The 27929-nt window shown below is 42.4% G+C and overlaps 1 protein-coding gene across 9 annotated transcripts in view; it reads left to right on the top strand.

Moving 5' to 3' along the window:
- The window catches only part of PPP1R9A (protein phosphatase 1 regulatory subunit 9A), a 325401-nt gene that overhangs the window by 3655 nt on the left and 293817 nt on the right, over nt 1–27929 (top strand). For 2 of the 9 annotated variants that reach the window (XM_056518987.1, XM_056518980.1), the window contains exon 1: nt 15090–15452. The exons of 1 other annotated variant lie outside the window; for it this stretch is intronic. The gene's annotated coding sequence lies outside the window, so the exon portion shown is untranslated. Of the gene's footprint in view, nt 1–15087; nt 15453–23568; nt 23689–24031; nt 24052–25182; nt 25204–27929 lie in introns of those variants that run through there. 6 more of the 9 variants (XM_056518985.1, XM_056518989.1, XM_056518986.1 and 3 more) reach the window with 6 other exon arrangements.

Below are 27929 nucleotides of genomic sequence, written 5' to 3'. Positions count from 1 at the left end.
CGGTATACCAAACCGTAGTCTACTTCTGTTTTGTGTCCCGGTCAAAAACCGTATCCAACCTGTATACGGTTATTTTAAAATGGAGTTCTATAGTAACCGCATTGTACCGTATGTGTGTACAGTTACATCCGGTTTGCACAATACTGTTTTAAATTATTATTATTATTATTATTTTTTGGGGGGAAATTCAATAAAAAAATAACTTTATTTAAAATGTTGACAAACATAAAACCGTATCCGTTTTTTTTTTTCAAGGAAAACGTATTAGAACGTATGCAAACGGACATCCGTTTTCAAACTGTATACGGTTTAAAAACGCAAGGAGGCATATACAGTTGCATACGTTTCGGTCCGGTTTGGAGACTTTTTTGTACCGAAACGGGATACGGGACCCGTATTGCAAAAACGAGATGTGAATGCAGCCTTACTGGACTCTGAACTCTGTCAGCTATAATATTATTATTATGATTATTATTATTATTATTATTATTGTTACTGGACTCTGAACTCTGTCAGCTATAATATCATTATTATTATTATTATTATGATTATTATTATCATCATCATTATTATTATTATTATTGTTACTGGACTCTGAACTCTGTCAGCTATAATATCATTATTATTATTATTATGATTATTATTATAATCATCATTATTATTATTATTATTGTTACTGGACTCTGAACTCTGTCAGCTATGATATCATTATTATTATTATTATTATTATTATTATTGTTACTGGACTCTGAACTCTGTCAGCTATAATATTATTATCATTATTATTATTATTATTATCATTATTATTATTATTATTATTATTGTTACTGGACTCTGAACTCTGTCAGCTATAATATTATTATTATGATTATTATTATTATTATTGTTACTGGACTCTGAACTCTGTCAGCTATAATATCATTATTATTATTATTATTATTATTATTATTATCATTATTATTATTATTGTTACTGGACTCTGAACTCTGTCAGCTATAATATCATTATTATTATTATTATGATTATTATTATCATCATCATTATTATTATTATTATTGTTACTGGACTCTGAACTCTGTCAGCTATGATATCATTATTATTATTATTATTGTTATTATTGTTACTGGACTCTGAACTCTGTCAGCTATGATATCATTATTATTATTATTATGATTATTATCATCATCATCATTATTATTATTATTATTTTTGTTACTGGACTCTGAACTTTGTCATCTATAATATCATTATTATTATTATTATCATTATTATTATTATTATTATTATTACTGGACTCTGAACTCTGTCAGCTATAATATCATCATTTTTATTATTATTATCATTATTATTATTATTATTGTTACTGGACTCTGAACTCTGTCAGCTATAATATCATTATTATTATGATTATAAATATTATTATTATTATTATTATTATTGTTACTGGACTCTGAACTCTGTCAGCTATAATATCATTATTATTATGATTATTATTATGACTATTTTATTATTATGATTATTATTATGATTATAATTATTATTATTATTGTTACTGGACTCTGAACTTTTGTCAGCTATAATATAATTATTATTATAATCATCATCATTATTATTAATATTATTACTGGACTCTGAACTCTGTCAGCTATAATATCATTATTATTATGAATATTATTATTATTATTATTATTATCATCATCATCATGATTATTATTATTGTCACTGGACTCTGAACTCTGTCAGCTATAATATGATTATTAATAATGTTGTTCTTATTATTATTATGATTGTTGTTGTCTTTATTATTATTCTATTAGTATTGTTGTTATTATTATTATTGTTGTTGTTATTATTATTAATAATAAGATCTGGGTGAAATTTAAGATCACCTCTTTGGATGAAATATTAACATTTTATGGCAGATTTGTTAATGTAGACGATGAGGACTCCTCGATAATGCCTATGCAACTGTTTCCCAACCAGGGAGCCTCCAGCTGTTGCAAAACTACAACTCCTAGCATGCCCGGACAGCCAATGGCTGTCCGGGCGTGCTGGGAGTTGTAGTTTTGCAACAGTTGGAGGCCCCCTGGTTGGGAAACACTGTCCTATGTGGTGTTTTAGGGCATATGGTCAGGGGTTATCATCATGAGACCTTTACTTCCTCTGTATCAACAGGGGGAAACACAATTCTACAATGTATCTGTGGTAGCGGGGTGTGATGAGAGCAGATGTTATTACCCTAGGGGAAGATGGTATTAACCCCTTGTATTCGTGATGCCAGGGTGTGGTTTAACAACTTCCCCACCCAAAGGTATACCGCTGGATCCTGGGCTCGGTACGGGGGCAAATAATGACTCCGACGCCAAGTTACGGAACAACGGCAGCTTTACTGAGGTAGACAGGTGTAATAGTCTTGACTGCTCAGTTAGGCCCAAAGAGATGACCAGTGACTTCAGAGACCTTAGGGCTCACTGGCACTTATAGTGAACTCGGACAATTTGCTGCAAGCCCACGCTGACTTGGAACAAACTGATCTTGACTGACTTGACTAGACTGACTTGACAGACTTCACCCCGCATGTAGATTACCAGGTTTATACGTTCACCTTTGGGGTAGTGGACTTGTGGATGCGTGGCAGCGTGGTAGACTTTTGGCCTCCTCAGGACACCAGACCCTCTCTCTGGACTTCATTGCCCTGTATCTCAGCTAAGCAGGAACTAAAAGAGACTGAACTAGCTCCTCCCAGGGTTTATATGGGGAAGACTCTGGAGGGGTCCCATGGGTCACTCTATAGGTCACATGGTCACTGGTACCTTCCTTGGTTACAATCACATGATAACAGAATGTAAAGGCACATAACAATATATACACACATTACATTAGATAACATAGGTTCTTAGTAGCTATTTAGGGAACATAGATGAAAGGGGGGCCCAGGGGTCACTGAAATAGAGTCCACCTGACAGGTCAGCAACTCCTGTACTGGGCCACCACATATCCCTCTCCCTTCCTCCTACCCACTTGATGGACATATGTCTCCGCACCCCTCTCTGCTGTGAATGAAAGGCTGCTGTGTCCGCCTGTGTATATGCCTTAAGGGTGGGAAGAAAGGGGGCAAGCACTTCCCTCATGCATACAGCATAACTGTGAGTCTGCTGTATTCTTTCACCACTCCTTTAATCCAGATGGCACAGACATTTTCTTTGTCACCTACTAGGAGCATAGAAAGCATATTTAGGCAATGGATTCACTTTAACAAACTTTAGGGTGGATTTGCTATTTCAATGCACAATGATATGAGTCAGTTATAATAGCAGCCCCCATCATTCAGCATTCTCCGGTTTTCACACTAAAAACCTTCTCTTGTGCACAGTCATAGATATATCATTGCTTCTTGTTCTTCTGGCTAAGATCAGGTGTGGTGTCCTGGTACCGTATGGTATACTGTACCTTGTATGGTGGTCACCAAAGTCAGAGTTACTTCGTTCCAGTAGGGTCCTCCTGGTGGGATGGCCCCTAGTCACCTCTTCCTACCTCAATTTTATGATGTTTACATGTATAAGTAATTATATATTTAATGTTGAATATAGTGTGACAGGACCTTAGGTCACATGTGACTAATGTTAATTCTATTAAGGTATGCTAAAGGACCTTCCTAGGTCACATGTGTGGTCCCTTGTCTAGACTATAATTCCTTGTAAAGTGAATGACAGATGGTATGGACCAATGAGCTCAAGGCCAGCCCCTGCCCATATAAGGGCGCTGCCAATCAATCCTCGCTCTCTTGGGTTCCGGACTAGCAGAGAGTAGAGATCCGTGCAACTTTCAAAGACAAGACCAGGCCGAAGCCTGATAATACTAAACCGTGGGTTATAATACAACTCCCTGCTAAAGTCCGCGTGACTGCTGGACCTAAACTCAATCCCCTAAATCCAGCAGAACAGCGCATATAAATCTCCTGAGCTTAAAACTCACAAGGTCCCAACTAACTGTCAGGATCCTAATAGACTCTGATTGTACAAAGACTGTTCCTGTTTAATTCTGCATAAAACCTGCAGTAAAAGTTCCGACAGTTTTCTGAAACCTCCGGTTGTGGACAATCATTTAGTATACATCCCTATCGCTCTTGGGATGGGTGGCGATAGGACATGTATTTACAGAGGAGCACTCACCCTGGCATCATGACAGTTAAGGGTTAAACCAGCACCCTTTCATCACTGCACAGCTACACCCCATATACCCTATACCCCCACGAGCTTACCACACAGGGGTGTAGCTATAGGGGGTGCAGAGGTAGCAGTTGTGCCTAAGGGGACCCCAAAGCACTTCTGCCCCATAAGAAACCAGTATTGACACATGGGGTCCTGTTACAGATGTTGTATCGGGGCTGAGAAGCTACAAATTATATCTCTGGCTAAGTTCAAGTGTAGTATCTGTTATGTTATGCCTGGGCGGGAGCTTCGGTTAACATGGGTTGGGCCATCGGCTACCCTGAGGCTTACCCGACCCTTCAAATCTGGCCACTAGGTGTGGGTGGGTAGAGAGTTGTGGTTCAGATGTGCACCAGGAGTGGTGACCCTGTGGTGCTGGAGTGGTGACCCGGAGCAGGCACTTCACTTTCACTCAATTGAGCGCACACCTCTATGTTTGCGGATTTCTTCCTGCTGGTTTATACGATAAAGCCTGATGAAGCTGCGCATGCGCAGCGAAATGCGTTGCATGTCGGTTTTTAAAGTTTTCTACCCTTATCACCTCTGATGTCCCACATTTGGTCCTAATCAATGCCGACTCAATTCCTGCTTCTTCCTCCTCTGTGTTACCTGTGCTGTCGCTGGTCTATACGAGGAATTTTTGGGCTGTATAATATGGCGAACATCTGATTATTTATTACTTTTTGTCACTGTGTGTTTGCTGTACACATTTGTCTGTCACTAGGATTCTTCAGGGTGCGGTGCCCTTTTGGTAAGTCCCTCCTGAAGGTCTAGGGAAGTTGTGTATGACCTTCAGATTCCTTCCCTCCCTCCAAACCTGGGTCTCAAAGCTCTGAGACACCAACCAGTTTTGTGCTCCTTGGTGGACACTAGGGTGGCAGTCCAAGTGGAAGCTGGGAATAGTTTTGGTTCCAATGCCTCGATCCTGGACCCTTGCAGGTGTCTTCTATAGACCGCATCCTAGTGAACACATTTGCACTTTTGTTTATACACTTGGGTTATAGAGCACATTCCTCTGCTCTTTAAATGGACACTGTCGTCAACTACATATGTACTACAACATATCTCTAATATATTTTCATTATTTTTTAATTTTTTATTAATATGTTGTAATTTACATTTCAAAACCGGCCACTAGGGGTCTCCCTCCTAGTTGCCGGCTGCAGGCTGGTGTGACGTCACGCCTGAATTTGGACCGATGCCGGCCAGGCAATCGGTCCGAATTCATTCAGCCTGCGCTCGCTCCTTGCCTCCCGGCATTTACACTCTGCTTCTGCTGCCTCAGGACTCTAGGGTATGTCTTGGGGAGAGCGGGGTTCGGGTTTCTAACACGGGGGTTGGGGGACAGCGAGGTTCGGGGTTTTTAACACGGGGTTTGGGGGACAGCAGGATTCGGTGTTTTTAACACAGGGGGTTGGGGGAGAGCAGGGTTCGGGGTTTTCAACAGGGGGGGAGGGAACGGGGTAGCCCCTAACTTATTGTTTTCAACACAGGGTACCTCCAGCTGTTTCACCACTACAACTCCCAGCATGCCCTGACAGCCAATAGATGTCAGGGCAAGCTGGGAGTTGTAGTGGTGAAACAGCTGGAGGCACCCTGTATAGGTGAACTAAGGGCGGAAGTGTCGGCCCCAGCAGGCATCAGTGACGTCATGCCTGCTGGGGAAGTCTGCCTGGTAGTGAGCACACTACCAGGCAGACAAAAAGGTATTTTTAATATAGTAAAAAAAAAAAAAAATTAAAGGCAGGGAGGGGGTTAGGGATAGATGGGCAATAGGCAGGGACAGAAAAAAATAAATAAAAAAAGGATAGTGGGAGCTACTCTTTAACCTAAATCTATCACTGATGTTCTGAAACCAGCAATAACTTTCAGCAAAAACACCTTAAAGCCCTAATGGCTGCTCCTACATCTGGGCAAGTAAAGACTCGGTCTTTTAAGATAATTACTTCTTTTGGAGAAAATCTACTGTTGAAGAAGGACCAGGATTAAGATTCGCCTGCAGCTGTCGATTATTGTAGAAAACGCACAAGAAAGAAGACAACAGCATCCGCCCATTACATAAACATTCATAAGTCATTACCTGGTATTCTGTGCTCGCCTGGCCTTCTCAAATTGCATGAGACCTCCAACCTCATCTCACCAAATTCTGTCCAGTTCACCAAACCTTCGATCAGCTGATTGGTTTTCAATATAGGAAATAATGATAGGCTATATATATTGTGGCCCCAGAAAACTCCTTCAAACTCATAAATTCAAACTAGGTACTGGGTTTATACTCTTCCCTCTGCCATCATCAGCAGTTTCCCTTAAAAATAAGGCATTAAAGTAAAATATGCAAATTAACTCTCTTCTTTAGCGTCACCTATTAAAGATAGGTGTAAGTCAATATCCAACCCATTGGTGATCCTTGCAACATGACCAAAGATAGACTTGTGTAGACAGCTGTTTCGAGGTTCTGATTGGCTTTCAGCCAATCAGAACCTCGAAACAGCTGTCTACACGGGTCTGTCTTTGGTCATGTTGCAAGGCTGCCACCTATTGGTTATGTTTCTAGGTTTGTTTAAAGAGGTACTCCCGTGGAAAACTTTTTTTTTTTTTTTTAAATCAACTGGTACCAGAAAGTTAAACAGATTTGTAAATGATTTTTATTAAAAAATATTAATCCTTCCAGTACTTTTTAGGGGCTATATGCTACAGTGGAAATGCTTTACTTTTTAGATTTCTCTGATGTCATGACCACAGTGCTCATCAGTGCTGCAGTGCTGCTGTCCATTTTAGGAACTGTCCAGAGCAGCATATGTTTTCTATGGGGATTTTCTTCTGCTCTGGACAGTTCCTAAAATGGACAGCAGAGGTCAGCAGAGAGCACTGCGGTCATGACATCAGAGAAATCTAAAAAGTAAAGCATTTCCTCTGTAGTATACAGCCCCTAAAAAGTACTGGAAGGATTAAGATTTTTTAATAGAAGTAGTTTACAAATCTGTTTAACTTTCTGGCACCAGTTGATTTAAAAAAAAAAAGTTTTCCACGGGGGTACCCCTTTAAGGGATGGGGATCGATATACAAGGAGGCTACCTAGGTGTCACACCTTTCTTCCTTCTGGATGAGAGTTAATTTGCATATGTTTTTTCCCATGGAACATTTCTTCTAATTCATTTTCTCTTCAATGAGAATTAGAACCCCCGGGGCTTTCTAGTTAAATAAAATAATTATTGCAATAATAAGACGAAATTCATTTGAGTGCTGCTGTATCCACATTATATCTGTTCAGTCTGCAAAATAGGCCACAGGCTCATTTAGCAAGTAAACGTTGCAAAATTGGGCCCTGAGATGTCTTTGAACTGGTATAAAACAAAAGTGAAGAAGTCGACCATAGCAACCATTTCGTTTTTGTTCTATCATTCCCCAAATGGACACAGAAAAAATCAGAGCTGGAGTTTTTATCGGTTGGGCAACTTCTTCACGGTTACCTAGTTTTCTACAATTTTTTCAATAATTTTTGAAGTTGCACCAAAATTTTGCACCAAATTACAGCCAGAAAACAGCCAGGAATCCAATGATAAATCTCCCTCAGTCAGTTTTCTTCTCGCTTGTTTAGGTATGCATATATATCTTTCACCTAGCCATGACCCAAAATGGAGGTTGATCCATCAACAAATTATTGCTAATTATAATGTATCATATTGCAAATAACTTTTTGAACACAATGACGTCACCATGATCTTGGGCCCGGTACCGTCTCCGTGCTGTTTTCTTAAATGGGCACTGGCATTTTTTTTGCGTATGATACAGCAGGTAAAATAAATAAGATTTGTAATTTACTCCCTGTAAAAAATAAATAAAATTGATGTCACTTTCATGGCCATATAATGACCACTAGGGGTCTCCCTTCTGGTCCAGTTTGCATTCTGTCTGCTCAAAAGTACAGACTTTGGTCTTCTGCTGGACTGGCAGGAGACCAAACTCAGGAAGTGCGGTCTGGCCATAGGTAGTGAATAGCACTCGCTCTCCCTGTTTCATACACCCCTAATGGCCAGATTTAAAAGGCCATGAAAGTGACATAACAAGACCTTTTTTTTTACAGGACGTAAATGACAAATCTTATTCATTTTACCTGCTGTATCATATGCAAAGTGTCAGTGCTCATTTAAATGTGAATTAACACTTAGACTTCCCTATATATTTCCGGTTTGATCTGTGTATCATTATAACCTGATGAAGAGGGGAAATGCCCCTCAAAACGCGTCTACTGTAATCAAAATATAGCATTTGCTACTGTCATCTATTTGTCACCGATCTTAATTATACTGTCTACAGCTAGTTGGCACCGGGCCAAGTATTCATTTTTTTCATCAGTTTTCTGGTTCCTGCTGGATTATCCCCATTGTATTAATCTTTTCACGTTGAAATGTACAGTAATGTTTCACACAGAAAATCAGGTTTGTCAGAATCCACATTTTTTGTGATACGTTTTGGACAATTTGACCTTACAGGAGAAGGGACGCCTGTCAAATTCAGAAGTCATTGCTCCTATGCAATGAGCAGTGTGAAGGTTGTAAACATCTCAGCTTACACTCAATACATTTGATGACGAGGCCCTCTGCACCCAGCCCAGAAAATGTGTACCATTAGTTCGGGGAACTGTGCGGGAGCAGGGACTGATCTCTATGATAGGAGTCCCTGCTCCTGAATACACCATAGGGGAGATTTATCAAAACCTGTGCAGAGGAAAAGTTGCTAAGTTGCCCAAAACAACTAATCAGATCACTTCTTTCATTTTTCAGAGGCCTTTTCAAAAATGAAAGAAGCGATCTGATTGGTTGCTTTGGGCAACTCAGCAACCTTTCCTCTGCACAGGTTTAGCTAAATTTCCCCCCTTATGTGGGCAATTGGGACACTTTCATATCAGGATCTGGGCAAATGTCGCAATCAGAGTCTCAGTATTGGACCCGAATGACATCTTGGGAGATTCCCTCATCTCTGGTGGTCACCTCAGCCCCAAGGGTCCAGTACTAGGCAGTCATCCAGACTCATTAATATGTGGTCAGGCACGCCCAGCACTTGCTTTGAGTATTCATTAATGAATTGCAATGTAAAGCTCCAGTTTTCCCGTTTTTCTTTGGTATAATCCATATTGGAGATGGTGTTGTGGAATGAAGCTGTAACACTTAACCCCATCCCTAAAGTAGACGTAGAACTGTCTCTAGGATTAGGAACTATTGGAAATATCAATGCAATTCTATAATCATTCCATAAAGTAGCTGCACATTATAGTGACACTCCATGATATTAAAGGGGTATTCCAGGCCAAACCTTTTTTTTATTTATCAACTCGCTCCGGAAAGTTAAATAGATTTGTAAATTACTTCTATTAAAAAATCTTAATCCTTCCAATAGTTATTAGCTTCTGAAGTTGAGTTGCTGTTTTCTGTCTAACTGCTTTCTGATGACTCACGTCCCGGGAGCTGTGCAGCTCCTATGGGGATATTTTCCCATCATGCACAGCTCCCGGACGTGACATCATCATTGAGCAGATAGACAGAAAACTTCAGAAGCTAATAACTATTGGAAGGATTAAGATTTTTTAATAGAAGTAATTTACAAATCTGTTTAACTTTACGGAGCCAGTTGATATATATAAAAAAAAGTTTTTGCCTGGAATACCCCTTTAAGGAATTCCTTTAGAAGCTATTTCCAGATACAGTATAATGCTAACCTCTGAATTCAATCTATGGTATGGAAGGAAAGAAAGTGCGGATTTAATAATAAAACAAGGCAATGGCAGAATAACCAAATTCCCTACTCATTGCCGGCAGGCCCAGGCAGCAGAATACAGTCACATGATAAAGAAAGTTCCCCCCTTATTGAATTCTATGGCTTTTCGTATCAGGACATAATAAAAAAAAAAAAAGTCTCACTGGCCCATTGTAACACCTTGATTCTTTTCTTTTTAAAGGGGTACTCCGGCGCTTAGACATCTTATGGCCTATCCAAAGGATAGGGGATAAGATGAGCGCGGGGGTTCGGGCCGCTGGGGACCCCCGTGATCTTGCACGATGCACCCCGTTAAAATCAGTCCCTGGAGCGTGTTCGCTCCAGGTCTGATTACTGTTGATCCCGGGGCCGGAGCATTGTGACGTCACGGCTCCGCCCCTGTGTGATGTCACCCTCCGCCCCCTCAATGCAAGCCTATGGAGGGGGCGTGACAGCTGTACCCCTTTAACCATCTGTTGTAGATTTGTTGCTGTGCTGGGAATCATTGAGATTTATCAAAACCTGTCCAGAGGAAAAGTTGCTGAGTTGCCCATAGCAACCAATCAGGTCGCTTCTTTCATTTTTAACAAGGCCTCTGCAAAATGAAAGAAGTGATCTTATTGGTTGCTATGGGCAACTGGGCAATTTTTTCCTCTGGACAGGTTTCGATAAATCTCCCCCAATTGCTCTGTTGCAGGAGCGAGCTGTGGCAAAGTATTTAGTTCATGGACTTCAAATTCCCAGATTGATAGGCAGCTACAATTACTTCAGATGTCTTTCCTTCTTGGCATTAACCCAATTCAACTTATATTGAGTGTCAACTCACTACACTTCTCCTCCCCTCATCACCCACTGCATCCCCTCATCACCCCTCTCATTACCTATCTCATCACCTCACACCCCTCTCGTCCCCTCACCACCCCTCTCATTACCTATCTCATCACCTCACACCCCTCTCGTCCCCTCATCACCCCTCTCATTACCTATCTCATCACCTCACACCCCTCTCGTCCCCTCACCACCCCTCTCATTACCTATCTCATCACCTCACACCCCTCTCGTCCCCTCACCACCCCTCTCATTACCTATCTCATCACCTCACACCCCTCTCGTCCCCTCATCACCCCTCTCATTACCTATCTCATCACCTCACACCCCTCTCGTCCCCTCACCACCCCTCTCATTACCTATCTCATCACCTCACACCCCTCTCATCCCCTCACCACCCCTCTCATTACCTATCTCATCACCTCACCACCCCTCTCATCCCCTCACCACCCCTCTCATTACCTATCTCATCACCTCACACCCTCTCATCCCCTCACCACCCCTCTCATTATCTATCTCATCACCTCACACCCCTCTCGTCCCCTCACCACCCCTCTCATTACCTATCTCATCACCTCACCACCCCTCTCATCCCCTCACCACCCCTCTCATTACCTATCTCATCCCCTCACCACCCCTCTCATTTCCTATCTCATCACCTCACACCCCTCTCATCCCCTCACCACCCCTCTCATTACCTATCTCATCACCTCACACCCCTCTCATCCCCTCACCACCCCTCTCATTACCTATCTCATCACCTCACACCCCTCTCATCCCCTCACCACCCCTCTCATTACCTATCTCATCACCTCACCACCCCTCTCATCCCCTCACCACCCCTCTAATCCCCTCACCACCCCTCTCATCCCCTTACCACCCCTCTCATCCCCTCATCATCCCTCTCATCACCTCACCACCCACTGAATCCTCTTACCACCCATCACCACCCCTCTCATACCCTTACCACCCCTCTCATCCCCTCACCACCCCTCTGATCCCCTCACCCCCCCTCTCATCACCTCACCACCCCTCTCATCCCCTTACCACCCCTCTCATCACCTCACCATCCCCTCAACACCCCTCTCATCCCCTCACCACCCCTCTCATTCCCTCACCACCCCTCTCAGCACCTCACCACCCCTCTCACCACCCCTCTCATCCCCTCACCACCCCTCTCACCCCCTCACCACCCCTTTCATCACCTCACCACCCCTCTCACCCCCTCACCACCCATTTCATCCCCTCTCCTCTCTTCACCTCACCACCCCTCTCATCATCACCTCACAACCCCTCTCCTCTCTTCACCTCACCACCCCTCTCATCACCTCACCACCCCTCTCATCACCTCACCACCCCTCTCATCCCCTCAACACCCCTCTCATTACCTATCTCATCACCTCACACCCCTCTCGTCCCCTCACCACCCCTCTCATTACCTATCTCATCACCTCACACCCCTCTCATCCCCTCACCACCCCTCTCATTACCTATCTCATCACCTCACACCCCTCTCATCCCCTCACCACCCCTCTCATTACCTATCTCATCACCTCACCACCCCTCTCATCCCCTCACCACCCCTCTCATCCCCTTACCAGCCCTCTCATCCCCTCACCACCCCTCTCATCACGTCAACACCCACTGAATCCCCTTACCACTCATCACCACCCCTCTCATCCCCTCACCACCCCTCTCATCACGTCAACACCCACTGAATCCCCTTACCACCCATCACCACCCCTCTCATCCCCTCACCACCCCTCTCAACACCTAACCACCCCTCTCATCACCTCACCATCTCTCTCATCCACTCAACACCCCTCTCATCCCCTCACCCCCTCACCACCCCTCTCATCCTCTTACCACCCCTCTCATCCCCTCACCACCCCTCTCATCACCTCACCACCCACTGAATCCCCTTACCACCCATCACCACCCCTCTCATCCCCTTACCACCCCTCTCATCCCCTCAATACCCCTCTCATCACCTCACCACCCCTCCCATCCCCTTACCACCCCTCTCATCACCTCACCATCCCTCTCATCCCCTCAACACCCCTCTCATCCACTCACCACCCCTCTCATCCCCTCACCACCCCTCTCAGCACCTCACCACCCCTCTTACCACCCCTCTCATCCCCTCACCACCCCTCTCATCACCTCACCACCCCTCTCATCACCTCACCACCCCTCTCACCCCCTCACCACCCCTCTCATCCCCTCACCACCCCTCTCCTCTCTTCACCTCACTACCCCTCTCATCACCTCACAACCCCTCTCCTCTCTTCACCTCACCACCCCTCTCATCCCCTCACCATCCCTCTCATCCCCTCAACACCCCTCTCATCCCCTCAACTCCCCTCTCATGCCCTCACCATCCCTCTCATCCCCTCACCACCCCTCTCATCACCTCACCACCCCTCTCATCACCTCACCATCCCTCTCATCCACTCATTATCCCTCTCATCCCCTCACCATCCCTCTCATCCCCTCACCACCCCTCTCATCCCCTCACCATCCTCTCTCATCCCCTTAAAACCCCTCTCATCCCCTTAGCACTCCTCTCATCACCTCTCCACCCCTCTCATCACTTCAAAACCCCTCTTATCCCCTTAGCAACCCTCATCCCCTCACCACCCCTCTCATCCCCTCACCATCCCTCATCCTCTCACCACCCCTCTCATCCCTCACCATTCCTCTCATCCTCTCACCATCCATCTCATCCCCTCACCACCCCTCTCATCCCCTCACCACCCCTGTCATCACTTCAAAACCCCTCTTATCCCCTTAGCAACCCTCATCCCCTCACCACCCCTCTCAACCCCTCAGCCACCCTCTTATTAGTGACGTAGTGACCTGGGTGCGGGGGTGCAGGCCGCACGGTTGACATGGGGGACATCATGCCGCTCAACGGTCTTCAGCTGCGCCCGGCTATAACCCCAATAGCACCCATCAACCCCCCCTCCCCCTTGGTCTTCCCCTGCGCCCGGCTACAACCCTGATAGCACCTATCCGGGTGCTACCTAATGTGGGGAAACTATGGTACCTAAAGTGAGGAAAATATGCTACCTAATGTGGGGAAACTATGCTACCTAATGTGGGGAAACCATGCTACCTAATGTGGGGAAACTATGTTACCTAATGTGGGGAAGCTATGCTACCTAATGTGAGGAAACTGCTACCTAATGTGGGGGAACTGCTGCCTACATAATGCCCCCCCCCCCCAGCAGAAGCACCCCCTCATCATCCATCAGCAACACCCCCCTCCCCCCCGCCGTAGCACCCCCATCAGCAGATCCTGGGGGTGGGGTGACACCATTTTCTACCGCACCAGGTGATACCAACCCTAGCAACACCACTGCCTCTTATCACCTCACCCCCCCTCTCTTCACCTCACCCCCCTCTCTTCACCTCACCACCCCTCTTTTCACCTATCTCTTCACCTCACCCCCTCCTCTTCACCTCACCCCCCTCTCTTCACCTCACCCCCCTCTCTTCACCTCACTCCCCCTCTCTTTACCTCACCACCCCTCTAATTGCCTTATTACCCTTCTCTTGACCTCACTCCACCTCTCATCACCTCACCACCCCTCTTTCTGAGAAACCCTCTCTTCAAACCCCACCCCCTCACCAGCCATTTCTCCCCTGTACCCCACCCCCTCAACAGCCATTTCTCCCCTGTACCCCATCACCTCACCACCCCTTTCTGAGAAACCCTCTCTTCAACTCACCACTCCTCTCATTATCTCACCTCTCCTCTGTCCCCTGCACCTTATCACCTCACTGTACTTCATTCTCTACTGTACCCCATTCCCTCATATCTGTCCTATCACCTCACTTTACTCCATCCCCTCACCAGCCATTTCTCCCCTGTACCCCATCCCCTCACCAGCCATTTCTCCCCTGTACCCCACCCCCTCACCAGCCATTTCTCCCCTGTACCCCACCCCCTCACCAGCCATTTCTCCCCTGTACCCCACCCTCTCACCAGCCATTTCTCCCCTGTACCCCATCCCCTCACCAGCCATTTCTCCCCTGTACCCCACCCCCTCACCAGCCATTTCTCCCCTGTACCCCATCCCCTCACCAGCCATTTCTCCCCTGTACCCCATCCCCTCACCAGCCATTTCTCCCCTGTACCCTATCCTCTCACCAGCCATTTCTCCCCTCTACCCCATCCCCTCACCAGCCATTTCTCCCCCTCTACCCCATCCCCTCACCAGCCATTTCTCCCCTGTACTCCAATGCCTATATGCTGCAGTGCCCATACACAGCCCACTGCTGTAGCTCCCTGTACCCTACAACACATGGTTGCTAAGCTCCATATTGTTCATTTTTATTCAAGACGTGTGCAGTAGCAGCAGTAGCAGCAGCGTACAGTAATAACACGCGCTGTAATGGTAGACTCCACACCCCCTGCAGCTGCCGGGAATGGTCTCTCCCGAGCAGAAAGCCGAGCACAAGGGCAGCGCAGTAGCTGGCATTAGTGACACTGATAGTGAGCGCAGCGCCCGCATTGCCCGCAGCTGTGCCCGCACACCAGGGAGGCTGAGGGATGGGGAAGAAGAGCTGAGGGGGAGGAGGAGGCCATAGTGCACATCCAGCGCCGAGCACCCTCTGCAGAGCCCGGACACACAGCAGCTGCAGCTCCGCAAGGTAAGAGCGCAGGGGGCGACACTGAGATCAGCACAGGCGGGGGAGACGGTCAGATCAGCCCGGAGCACTGCGGGGACCCCGGCTCATCCGCACTGCAATGTATGATAAAGACTGCAATGTGATATAGACTGCAATGTATGATAAAGACTGTATACAATGTGTATGTACATAGACTGCAATGTATGATAAAGACTGCAATGTGATATAGACTGCAATGTATGATAAAGACTGTATACAATGTGTATAGACTGCAATGTATGATAAAGACTGTATACAATGTGTATGTCCATATACTGCAATGTATGATAAAGACTGTATACAATGTGTATGTACATAGACTGCAATGTATGATAAAGACTGCAATGTGATATAGACTGCAATGTATGATAAAGACTGTATACAATGTGTATAGACTGCAATGTATGATAAAGACTGTATACAATGTGTATAGACTGCAATGTATGATAAAGACTGTATACAATGTGTATGATATAGGCTGTATACAATGTGTATGTACATATACTGCAATGTATGATAAAGACTGTATACAATGTGTATGTACATAGACTGTAATGTATGATATAGACTGTATACAATGTGTATGATGACTGTATACAATGTGTGTGCACATAGACTGCAGTGTGTGATATAGACTGTATACAATGTGTGTGATATAGACTGTATACAATGTGTATGATAATGACTGTATACAATGTGTGTGATATAGGCTGTATACAATGTGTATGTACATAGACTGCAATGTGTGATAAAGACTGTATACAATGTGTATGATATAGGCTGTATACAATGTGTATGTGCATAGACTGCAATGTGTGATATAGACTGTATACAGTGTGTATGATATAGGCTGTATACAATGTGTATGTGCATAGACTGCATTGTGATATAGGCTGTATACAATGTGTATGATATAGGCTGTATACAATGTGTATGATATAGGCTGTATACAATGTGTATGTGCATAGACTGCATTGTGATATAGGCTGTATACAATGTGTATGATATAGGCTGTATACAATGTGTATGATATAGGCTGTATACAATGTGTATGATATAGGCTGTAGACAATGTGTATGTACATAGACTGCAGTGTGTGATATAGACTGTATACAATGTGTATGATATAGGCTGTATACAATGTGTATGATATAGGCTGTATACAATGTGTATGATATAGGCTGTATACAATGTGTATGATATAGGCTGTATACAATGTGTATGTGCATAGACTGCATTGTGATATAGACGTTATACAATGTGTATGATATAGGCTGTATACAATGTGTATGTGCATAGACTGCATTGTGATATAGACTGTATACAATGTGTATGATATAGGCTGTATACAATGTGTGATATAGACTGTATACAATGTGTATGATATAGGCTGTATGCAATGTGTATGATATAGGCTGTATACAATGTGTATGTGCATAGACTGCATTGTGATATAGACGTTATACAATGTGTATGTCCATATACTGCAATGTGTGATATAGACTGTAGACAATATGTATGTACATAGACTGCAATGTATGATATAGACTGTATACAATGTGTATGATAAAGACTGTATACAATGTGTATGTACATAGACTGCAATGTGTGATATAGACTGTATACAATGTGTATGTACATAGACTGCAATGTGTGATATAGACTGTATACAATGTGTATGTACATAGACTGCAATGTATGATATAGACTGTATACAATGTGTATGATATAGGCTGTATACAATGTGTATGTACATAGACTGCAATGTATGATATAGACTGTATACAATGTGTATGATATAGGCTGTATACAATGTGTATAGACTGCAATGTATGATATAGACTGTATACAATGTGTATGATATAGGCTGTATACAATGTGTATGTACATAGACTGCAATGTGTGATATAGACTGTATACAATGTGTATGATATAGGCTGTATACAATGTGTATGATATAGGCTGTATACAATGTGTATGATATAGGCTGTATACAATGTGTATGTGCATAGACTGCATTGTGATATAGACGTTATACAATGTGTATGTCCATATACTGCAATGTGTGATATAGACTGTAGACAATATGTATGTACATAGACTGCAATGTATGATATAGACTGTATACAATGTGTATGATAAAGACTGTATACAATGTGTATGTACATAGACTGCAATGTGTGATATAGACTGTATACAATGTGTATGTACATAGACTGCAATGTATGATATAGACTGTATACAATGTGTATGATATAGGCTGTATACAATGTGTATGTACATAGACTGCAATGTATGATATAGACTGTATACAATGTGTATGATATAGGCTGTATACAATGTGTATGTACATAGACTGCAATGTGTGATATAGACTGTATACAATGTGTATGATATAGGCTGTATACAATGTGTATGATATAGGCTGTATACAATGTGTATGTCCATAGACTGCAATGTGTGATATAGACTGTATACAATGTGTATGTACATAGACTGCAATGTATGATATAGACTGTATACAATGTGTATGATAAAGACTGTATACAATGTGTATGTACATAGACTGCAATGTGTGATATAGACTGTATACAATGTGTATGATATAGGCTGTATACAATGTATATGTCCATAGACTGCAATGTGTGATATAGACTGTAGACAATGTATATGTGTATGATACAGTGGTCCCTCAACATATGATGGTAATTCGTTCCAAACGACCCATTGTTTGTCGAATCCATGGTATGTTGGGGGATTCGTGCAATGTAAAAGTGCATTAAATACTCACCTGTCCCCGCCGCTCCGGACCACGTCCTCACCGCTCCCGATGGTCTCCCAGGGGCTTCCAATGGGGTCCCGCTGCTCCGGCGTCTTCTTCTGGGTCGTCCGGCGTCTTCCGCATCTTCACCGGGGTCCGGGCCTCACTTTCTGGTGACGTTATTACGTTGGTGCGCCGGGACGGCGTGCGCAGCTAAGTAATAACGACGCCGGAAAGCGAGACCCGGACCCCGGAGAGGACCTGGAGCAGCAGGGATAGGTAAGTGAACCTGCTGGGGCACATTACATTGCTATCCGACAGCAGCTTAAGCATTTTGCGCTGCCGAATAGCAGTTAATGCGATGGCCCTGACATATAAAAGCATCGTATGTCGATTTCATCTTATGTCGGGGCCATCGCATGTCGGGGGGTTACTGTATAGACTGTATACAATGTGTATGAAATAGGCTGTATACAATGTGTATGATATAGGCTGTATACAATGTGTATGTGCATAGACTGCAATGTATGATATAGACTGTATACAATGTGTGTGTGATATTGACTGTATACGATGTGTATAATATAGGCTGTATACAATGTGTATGTACATAGACTGCAATGTGTGATATAGACTGTATACAATGTGTATGATATAGGCTGTATATAATTTGTATGTCCATATACTCCAATGTGTGATATAGACTGTATACAATGTGTATGATATAGGCTGTATACAATGTGTATGATATAGGCTGTATACAATGTGTATGATATAGGCTGTATACAATGTGTATGATATAGGCTGTATACAATGTGTATGATATTGGCTGTATACAATGTGTATGATATAGGCTGTATACAATGTGTATGATATAGGCTGTATATAATGTGTATGTCCATATACTCCAATGTGTGATACAGACTGTATACAATGTGTATGATATAGGCTGTATACAATGTGTATGATATAGACTGTATATAATGTGTATGTCCATATACTCCAATGTGTGATACAGACTGTATACAATGTGTATGATATAGGCTGTATACAATGTGTATCATATAGGCTGTATACAATGTGTATGATATAGGCTGTATACAATGTGTATGATATAGGCTGTATACAATGTGTATGATATAGACTGTATACAATGTGTATGATATAGGCTGTATACAATGTGTATGTGCATAGACTGCAATGTGATATAGACTGTATACAATGTGTATGATATTGGCTGTATACAATGTGTGATATAGACTGTATATAATGTGTATATCCATATACTCCAATGTGTGATATAGACTGTATAAAATGTGTATGTGTATAGACTGTATACAGTGTAAATCATATAGGACTATATAATGTATATCATATAGGACTGTATACAATGTGTGTCATATAGGACTGTATACAATATAAATAAGGACTGTATGCAGTATATGTGTGATATAGGACTGTATACAATGTATGTGTGATATAGGACTGTATGCAATGTATGAATCATATAGGACTGTATACAATGTATGTTTAATATAGGACTGTATACAATGTATGTTTCATATAGGACTGTATGCAATGTATGTTTCATATAGGACTGTATACAATGTATGTGTGATATAGGACTGTATACAATGTATGTGTCATATAGGACTGTATACAATGTATGTGTCATATAGGACTGTATACAATGTTTGTATTATATAGGACTTTATGCATTGTATGTATCATATAGGACTGTATGCAATGTATGAATCATATAGGACTGTATACAATATATGTGTGATATAGGACTGTATACAATGTATGTGTGATATAGGACTGTATGCAATGTATGAATCATATAGGACTGTATACAATATATGTGTGATATAGGACTGTATGCAATGTATGAATCATATAGGACTGTATACAATGTGTGTCATATAGGACTGTATACAATATAAATAAGGACTGTATGCAGTATATGTGTGATATAGGACTGTATACAATGTATGTTTCATATAGGACTGTATACAATGTATGTTTCATATAGGACTGTATACAATGTGTGTCATATAGGACTGTATACAATATAAATAAGGACTGTATGCAGTATATGTGTGATATAGGACTGTATACAATGTATGTGTGATATAGGACTGTATACAATGTATGTTTCATATAGGACTGTATGCAATGTATGTTTCATATAGGACTGTATACAATGTATGTGTGATATAGGACTGTATACAATGTATGTGTCATATAGGACTGTATACAATGTATGTGTCATATAGGACTGTATACAATGTTTGTATTATATAGGACTTTATGCATTGTATGTATCATATAGGACTGTATGCAATGTATGAATCATATAGGACTGTATACAATATATGTGTGATATAGGACTGTATACAATGTATGTGTGATTTAGGACTGTATGCAATGTATGAATCATATAGGACTGTATACAATATATGTGTGATATAGGACTGTATGCAATGTATGAATCATATAGGACTGTATACAATGTATGTTTCATATAGGACTGTATACAATGTATGTGTCATATAGGACTGTATACAATGTATGTATTATATAGGACTTTATGCATTGTATGTATTATTTAGGACTGTATGCAATGTATGAATCATATAGGACTGTATACAATATATGTTTCATATAGGACTGTCTACAATGTATGTGTCATATAGGACTGTATACAATGTATGTATTATATAGGACTGTATGCAGTGTATGTGTCATACACATGAGGACTGTATACAATATATACCATATACATGAGGACTGTATACAATATATATCATATACATGAGAACTGTATACAGTGTATATCATACACATGAGGACTGTATACAATATATACCATATACATGAGGACTGTATACAGTGTATATCATACTCATGAGGACTGTACACAATATATACCATATACCTGAGGACTGTATAGAGTGTATGCCATGTACGTGAGGACTGTATGCAGTTTATATTATATTTGTGGGGACTGTATAGAGTGTATGTCATGTACGTGAGGACCGTATGCAATGTATATCATATACATGAGGACTGTATGCAGTTTATATTATATTATATTTGCGGGGACTGTATAGAGTGTATGTCATGTACGTGAGGACTGTATGCAGTTTATATGATATTTGTGGGGACTGTATAGAGTGTATATCATGTACGTGAGGACTGTATGCAGTTTATATGATATTTGCGGGGACTGTATAGAGTGTATGTCATGTACGTGAGGACTGTATGCAGTTTATATTATATTATATTTGCGGGGACTGTATAGAGTGTATGTCATGTACGTGAGGACCGTATGCAATGTATGCCATATACAGTTAATTCACAAAGTCTTCAGACTCTTTTACTTTTCACTATTTGTTGTCCCCTTGTACTAAAATAAAAATAAATAAATCAAGTTTCCCCCATTATTCTGTACTTAATGCCCCATAATGACAAAGTAAAAACTGAATTTTAGAAATGTTTGTTACTTTATTAAAAATGATTTTTTTTCAGTATTCAGACCCTTTGCTATGACATGTGATATTTAGCCCTGGCTCCTCCCATTTCTCTTGATCATCTCTGAGATGTTTCTTCACCTTGATTGGAGTCACCTGTGGTAAATTCAGCTGATTGGACAAGACTTAGCCCTGTCTATATAAGGTCTCACAGCTGACAATGTATATCAGAGCAAAAAACAAGTCATGAGGTGGAAAAAACTGCCTGTAGAGCTCAGAGACAGGATTGTGTGGAGCCACATATTTGGAGAAGACATAAAAACTATTTCTACCGCACTGAAAGTTCCCAAGGGAACAGTGGCTTCTATAATTTTTACATGGAAGAAGTTTGGAACCACCAGGGCACTTCATAGAGTTGACCACCCCCCAAACTAAGGTGGATAAAGGCCTTAGAAAGGGAGATGACAATGGTCACTCTAGTTGAACTCCAAACAGCCTGAGTGGGAGAAACTTCCATAAGGTTAACATCACTGCAGCCTTCACCAGCAGAGTGCCCAGAAAGAAGCCGCTCCTCAGTAAAAGACTAAATGATCAGACTGTGAGGAACAAGATTTTCTGGTTTGATGAAACCAAAATTGAAGTTTTTGACCTCAATTTTAAATGTTATGTCTGGAGGAAACCAGGCACTGCCCATCACCTGCCCAATACCATCCCTACAGTGATCATGGTGGGGGCAGCATCATGTCTGGAGGGAACCAGGCACTGCCCATCACCTGCCCAATACCATCCCTACAGTGATCATGGTGGGGGCAGCATCATGTCTGGAGGGAACCAGGCACTGCCCATCACCTGCCCAATACCATCCCTACAGTGATCATGGTGGGGGCAGCATCATGTCTGGAGGAAACCAGGTACTGCCCATCACTTGCCCAATACCATCCCTACAGTGATCATGGCGGGGGCAGCATCATGTCTGGAGGAAACCAGGTACTGCCCATCACTTGCCCAATACCATCCCTACAGTGATCATGGTGGGGCCAGCATCATGTCTGGGGAGAAGCCAGGCACAGACCATCATCTGCCCAATACCATCCCTACAGTGATCATGGCGGGGGCAGCATCATGTCTGGGGGAAACCAGGCACTGCCCATCACCTGCCCAATACCATCCCTACAGTGATCATGGTGGGGGCAGCATCATGTCTGGAGGAAACCAGGCACTGCCCATCACCTGCCCAATACCATCCCTACAGTGATCATGGTGGGGGCAGCATCATGTCTGGAGGAAACCAGGCACTGCCCATCACCTGCCCAATACCATCCCTACAGTGATCATGGTGGGGGCAGCATCATGTCTGGAGGAGACCAGGCACTGCCCATCACCTGCCTAATACCATCACTACAGTGATCATGGTGGGGCCAGCATCATGCTTTGGGGACAAGGAAACTAGTCAGGGTTGAGGAAAAGCTGAATGAACAAAGTACAGAGATATGCTTAATAAAAACCTGATCAGAGTGGCCAGAAGGTTCACCTTTTAACAAGACAATAGTTTAGAGTCATCAAAACCTGTGCAGAGGAAAAGTTGAGCAGTTGCCCATAGCAACCAATCAGGTAGCTTCTTTCATTTTTTAAAAGCCTTTTTAAAAATAAAAAAAAGATGGAACCTGATTGGTTGCTATGGGCAACTGCTCAACTTTTCCTCTGCACAGGTTTTGATAAATGACCCTAAGTACACGGCCAAGACAACACAGGAGCGACTTAGGGACAGCCAGAGCCCGAACCCAATGGAACATCTCTAGAGAGACCTGAAAATGGCTTCCACCGATTGTCCCATCCAACCTGACAGAGCCTGAGAGGATCTGCAGAGAAGAATGGCAGAAAATCCCCAAATCCAGGTGTGTAAACCTTGTGTCCTCATCCCCAAGAAGACTGGAGGCCGGAATCACTACCAAAGAGGCTTCAGCTATATCCTGATTAAAGGGTATGAATACTGCAAGATTATTGTTTTTTTTAATTCTTAATAAATCAGCAAAGATTTCTTAAATTTTATTGTAACTTTGTCATTATGAGGTATCACCTGAACATCTGAATTTTGATTTGAGCTCAAGGAGCAACATAACAAAATGTAAAGTAAGGGAAAGGGTCTGAAGACTTTATGAAAGCATAAACATAAATATAAACACATAGGGGGAGATTTATCAAGACCCGAGTAGAGGAAAAGTTGCCCAGTTGCCCATAGCAACCAATCAGATTGCTTCTTTCATTTTTGAAAAGTCCTCTGGAAAATGAAAGAAGCGATCTGATTGGTTGCTATGGGCAACTGCACCACTCTTCCTCTGCACAGGTCTTGATAAATCTTCCCCATACTGTACAAATATAAACATAGAACATAGATAGGTATATACCGATATATGAAGTGGTATTGCACATACATATTTACGTGTACACATATAGATATGTGCGCCTACATATATACCTACATAGGTGCTGTATACTGTTTATATAAACATATATGTATATCTATCTCCTACCAGTCTATCTATCTCATATCTATCTATCTCATATCTATCTTTCTACCTATCATCTATCTCATATCTATCTATCTATCTATCTAATAGAGAAAACAGCAGCACTCTTTGGAGTGCTGCTGTTTTCTCTATTGGATTTATTGGAACCTGTGACCGGGCTATCCAGCTAGCACCACCATTCAACGTATTGTGCTGCCCTAGTTTTCTGTTCTACTATCTATCTATCTCCTATCTATCTCATATCTATCTATCTATTTCATATCTATCTCATATCTATTTATCTATCTACCTATCATCTATCTCATATCTATCTATCTATCTATCTAAGAAAGTTCATATAAATCCGCAGCACACAGGTCCAATATGGTGAAAAAGAAAAAACTTTATTCCATCATGTGAATGTCATCAAGCTTGAGAAAGGCTGGGAGAGCCAGCAGAAACGTCGCTGTATGACATTCACATGATGGAATAAAGTTTTTTCTTTTTCACCATATTGGACCTGTGTGCTGCGGATTTATATGAACTTTCTGTGAATTGGGACCCCTGACCAAGGTCTGGTTCTGCGTGCACCCACAGATATTGAGCTCAAGGGAGTGCTGTTTCTCTTTGGATTACTATCTATCTATCTATCTATCTATCTATAAACAGGAGAATATGCCAGATCCATGCAGTAGTTTCGGTATCATGTGCTGGCCAACTTATCCTTGTTTGTTTTAACTATCTATCTACCTATCATCTATCTATCTATCCATCTCATATCTATCTATCTCATGTCACGTACTGGGATGTAGGCTGTCACGAAGCTTGGAAGTGGATCCTCCACCTGTGTGGCGGATGACTCGGACCGTATCGGGGAGCGGAGTCTAAGGTGCCGCTGGTCTTCACCAGAGCCCGCTGCAAGGCAGGATGGGCTTGCTGCGGCAGGCGACACCCAGGTCGCTACCCCCTGACACGGCTCGACCACACAGGTAACTGGGCAAGGCGAGGTACCAAAGGAGGAGGCTGTAGTGTAGTCAACGTAGCAACGGTCAAGGCAGGTGGCAAAGGTTCTTAGTCAAAAACGTAGCGGGAAGGTCTGGATACATGGGTATGGCAAAACAGGCACTAGGCACTGAAGATGCGGCAGGGAAGTTTGGGAGGTGCATAGATTTATAGGATAGTGTCAGGTGTACACAATAATTACGGGTGTACTGGCCCTTAAAATTTTTGGGACGGGGCCACGCGCGCCGTAGCTGAGACAGAGGCAGCAGGAGGGGAGTGACGGGCTGGGATTTGCATGCGGGCGCGGCAAGGACGGCAGCCGGGGACAAGGGGACCACGCGCTCGCGGCCGATGCAGGCGGCCGGAGCGCGGGACATGACATCTCATATTTATCTATCTCATATCTATGTATCTATCTCATATCTATCTATCTCATATCTATCTATCTCATATCTATCTATCTCATATCTATCTACCTATCTCATATCTATCTATCTATCTCATATCTATCTATCTCTCTCATATCTATCTCTCATATCTATCTATCTATATATCTCATATCTATCTATCTCATATCTATCTATCTATCTCATATCTATCTATCTATCTCATATCTATCTATCTCATATCTATCTATCTCTCTCATATCTATCTCTCATATCTATCTATCTATATATCTCATATCTATCTATCTCATATCTATCTATCTATCTCATATCTATCTATCTATCTCATATCTATCTATCTCATATATATCTCATATCTATCTATCTATCTATCTCATATCTATCTATCTATCTCATATCTTTCTATCTGTCTCATATCTATCTATCTATCTATCTTAGGTATACATATAGGTATCCAGAATAGAATAAGATAGGATTTATTAGATTATATAAGATTAATTATTATCTCCAATAAATTGAATGCACACAAAATATAATCTTTTCTTTGACACATATTTCCATTACCCATATACACGTCCCCTGTGCTCTCTATATACCATGCAGTTGTATTACCTGGACTCAGCCACCTTCCATCATGGAAGCGTAGAGCCAGACATTAACCCTTTACATATTAACCGGCTGCTGTAAATCATTGTTCTCCCGGCCTCCTCGTCGCGGTTACTTATTGTGCAGAGTTAATGCAGCGGTGTCCACGTTTGGGACTGATCCTGTCTCCTGCCTTCATTACATTACATTTTGTCCGGGGCCTTATGTTATGAATCTCCACTCTATTGTATTTTTTTTTATATCTCCCTAATATTAAACTTTTTATAAATTTGATCAATTTAAAAATGGAGGATTCTCCAGGACCGCACACTGGACGTTGCATTGTTCATGTGACACAGGGGCGTGCGTTGCTTCATTTGCATCACGTGTGCAGAACACTGGGGCTTCATTTTCAGGCAGTGCCAGTTTTCCACCTTTAGGGCAAATTCAGTCTCTCAGCTTTAGCGCGACTTCACTAAATCCTTTACTGTTCAAAGAAACGGTAACTCGTAGTGAAGCGCCCATTATGCCCATTCAAGTGCCCATTCAGAGCTGTGTTTCTCAGCCAGCGTTTCTCCAGCCGTTGCAAAACTACAACTCCCAGCATGCTCGGACAGCCAACTATATTTTTGCAACAGCTGGAGCCACGCTAGTAGGGAAACACTGATTTGGAGGTAAGAGTAAGGACCATATAAAACTATAAAGGTTATTCATCCATAATGCCACCTATACAGTAAAAACTTACGCAGTGTAAATAAACAGTTCGCCCTCCTGTCTCAAAAAATAGATTTTTACACAATATTTATGTACATGCTTTATTATTGAATTCAGTTGTATAGAAAACCAAAGGAGCCCTCTAAAAGCTGTAGACGCCCCCCTTCTTCCAGGCCCAGGTCAATAAAACTCGCATAGACAGTAAATGGAATCATTCAGCAATAGAAGGGTCAAGACAGAAACTCAATAGGTCAATCATTGCGGCGGTGCATAGAACATGCTAGCTTAAGTGCTCCGATGTAGCAGAGCTGAGTTCGGCGTGACTGTTTCTCATAGGACTGACGATGGTGTTGTAGGACTGACGATGACATTTTAAGTTAGTTAAGGAAAGGGACTATCTGTAAGGGGTAGTTTATCCTTAACTTTCTGGGAGTTTTATAAAAAGGGGTTGTCCAGTTTATAAAACTATTTTCATAACCTTGTCAGGGTATGTTCACACTACGGAATCTCCGCGTGGAATGCCGAACAGGAATTATGCAGAAAGAGTGATCAATTTTCACGGTGGAAGTTTCCGCCGGGGAAATTCTGCTGTGTGAATGGGTCAGTGGAAGACCCATTCACACCAATATTAAGGTTTATACAGCGCAATTTCACACGTGGAAATTCCATAGCGTGAACATACCGTTAGTTGTTTATTTTGAGTTGATAAAGAGGGGGGGGGGTCCCTTGTTCAGGATTCTCATCTCTTGGCAAGAGTGGAGAACATCTCCAAAAGCCTCTCTTGCTCTGGAGGACCTGTCTGGTCCTTCATTATTGTAATACAGCTGTAATACTTCATTTCACCAGTGGTGGAGCTGTGGGGAAACTGAGCACCAGGTTTTGGTTTGTCGAAGGTACCCAAAGATTGCAGCTTATTGCTCTTTTATCAAGAGACCCTTTTTGGTAAATATAGATGCCCCAACCTGAAAACCCTTTAAGGCCATGTTCACCTAACCGATTCCGGGCAT

Source organism: Hyla sarda, chromosome 5 (assembly GCF_029499605.1).
Source record: "Hyla sarda isolate aHylSar1 chromosome 5, aHylSar1.hap1, whole genome shotgun sequence".
Lineage (NCBI taxonomy): Eukaryota > Metazoa > Chordata > Amphibia > Anura > Hylidae > Hyla > Hyla sarda.
This window is presented reverse-complemented; position numbering and strand designations above follow the sequence as displayed.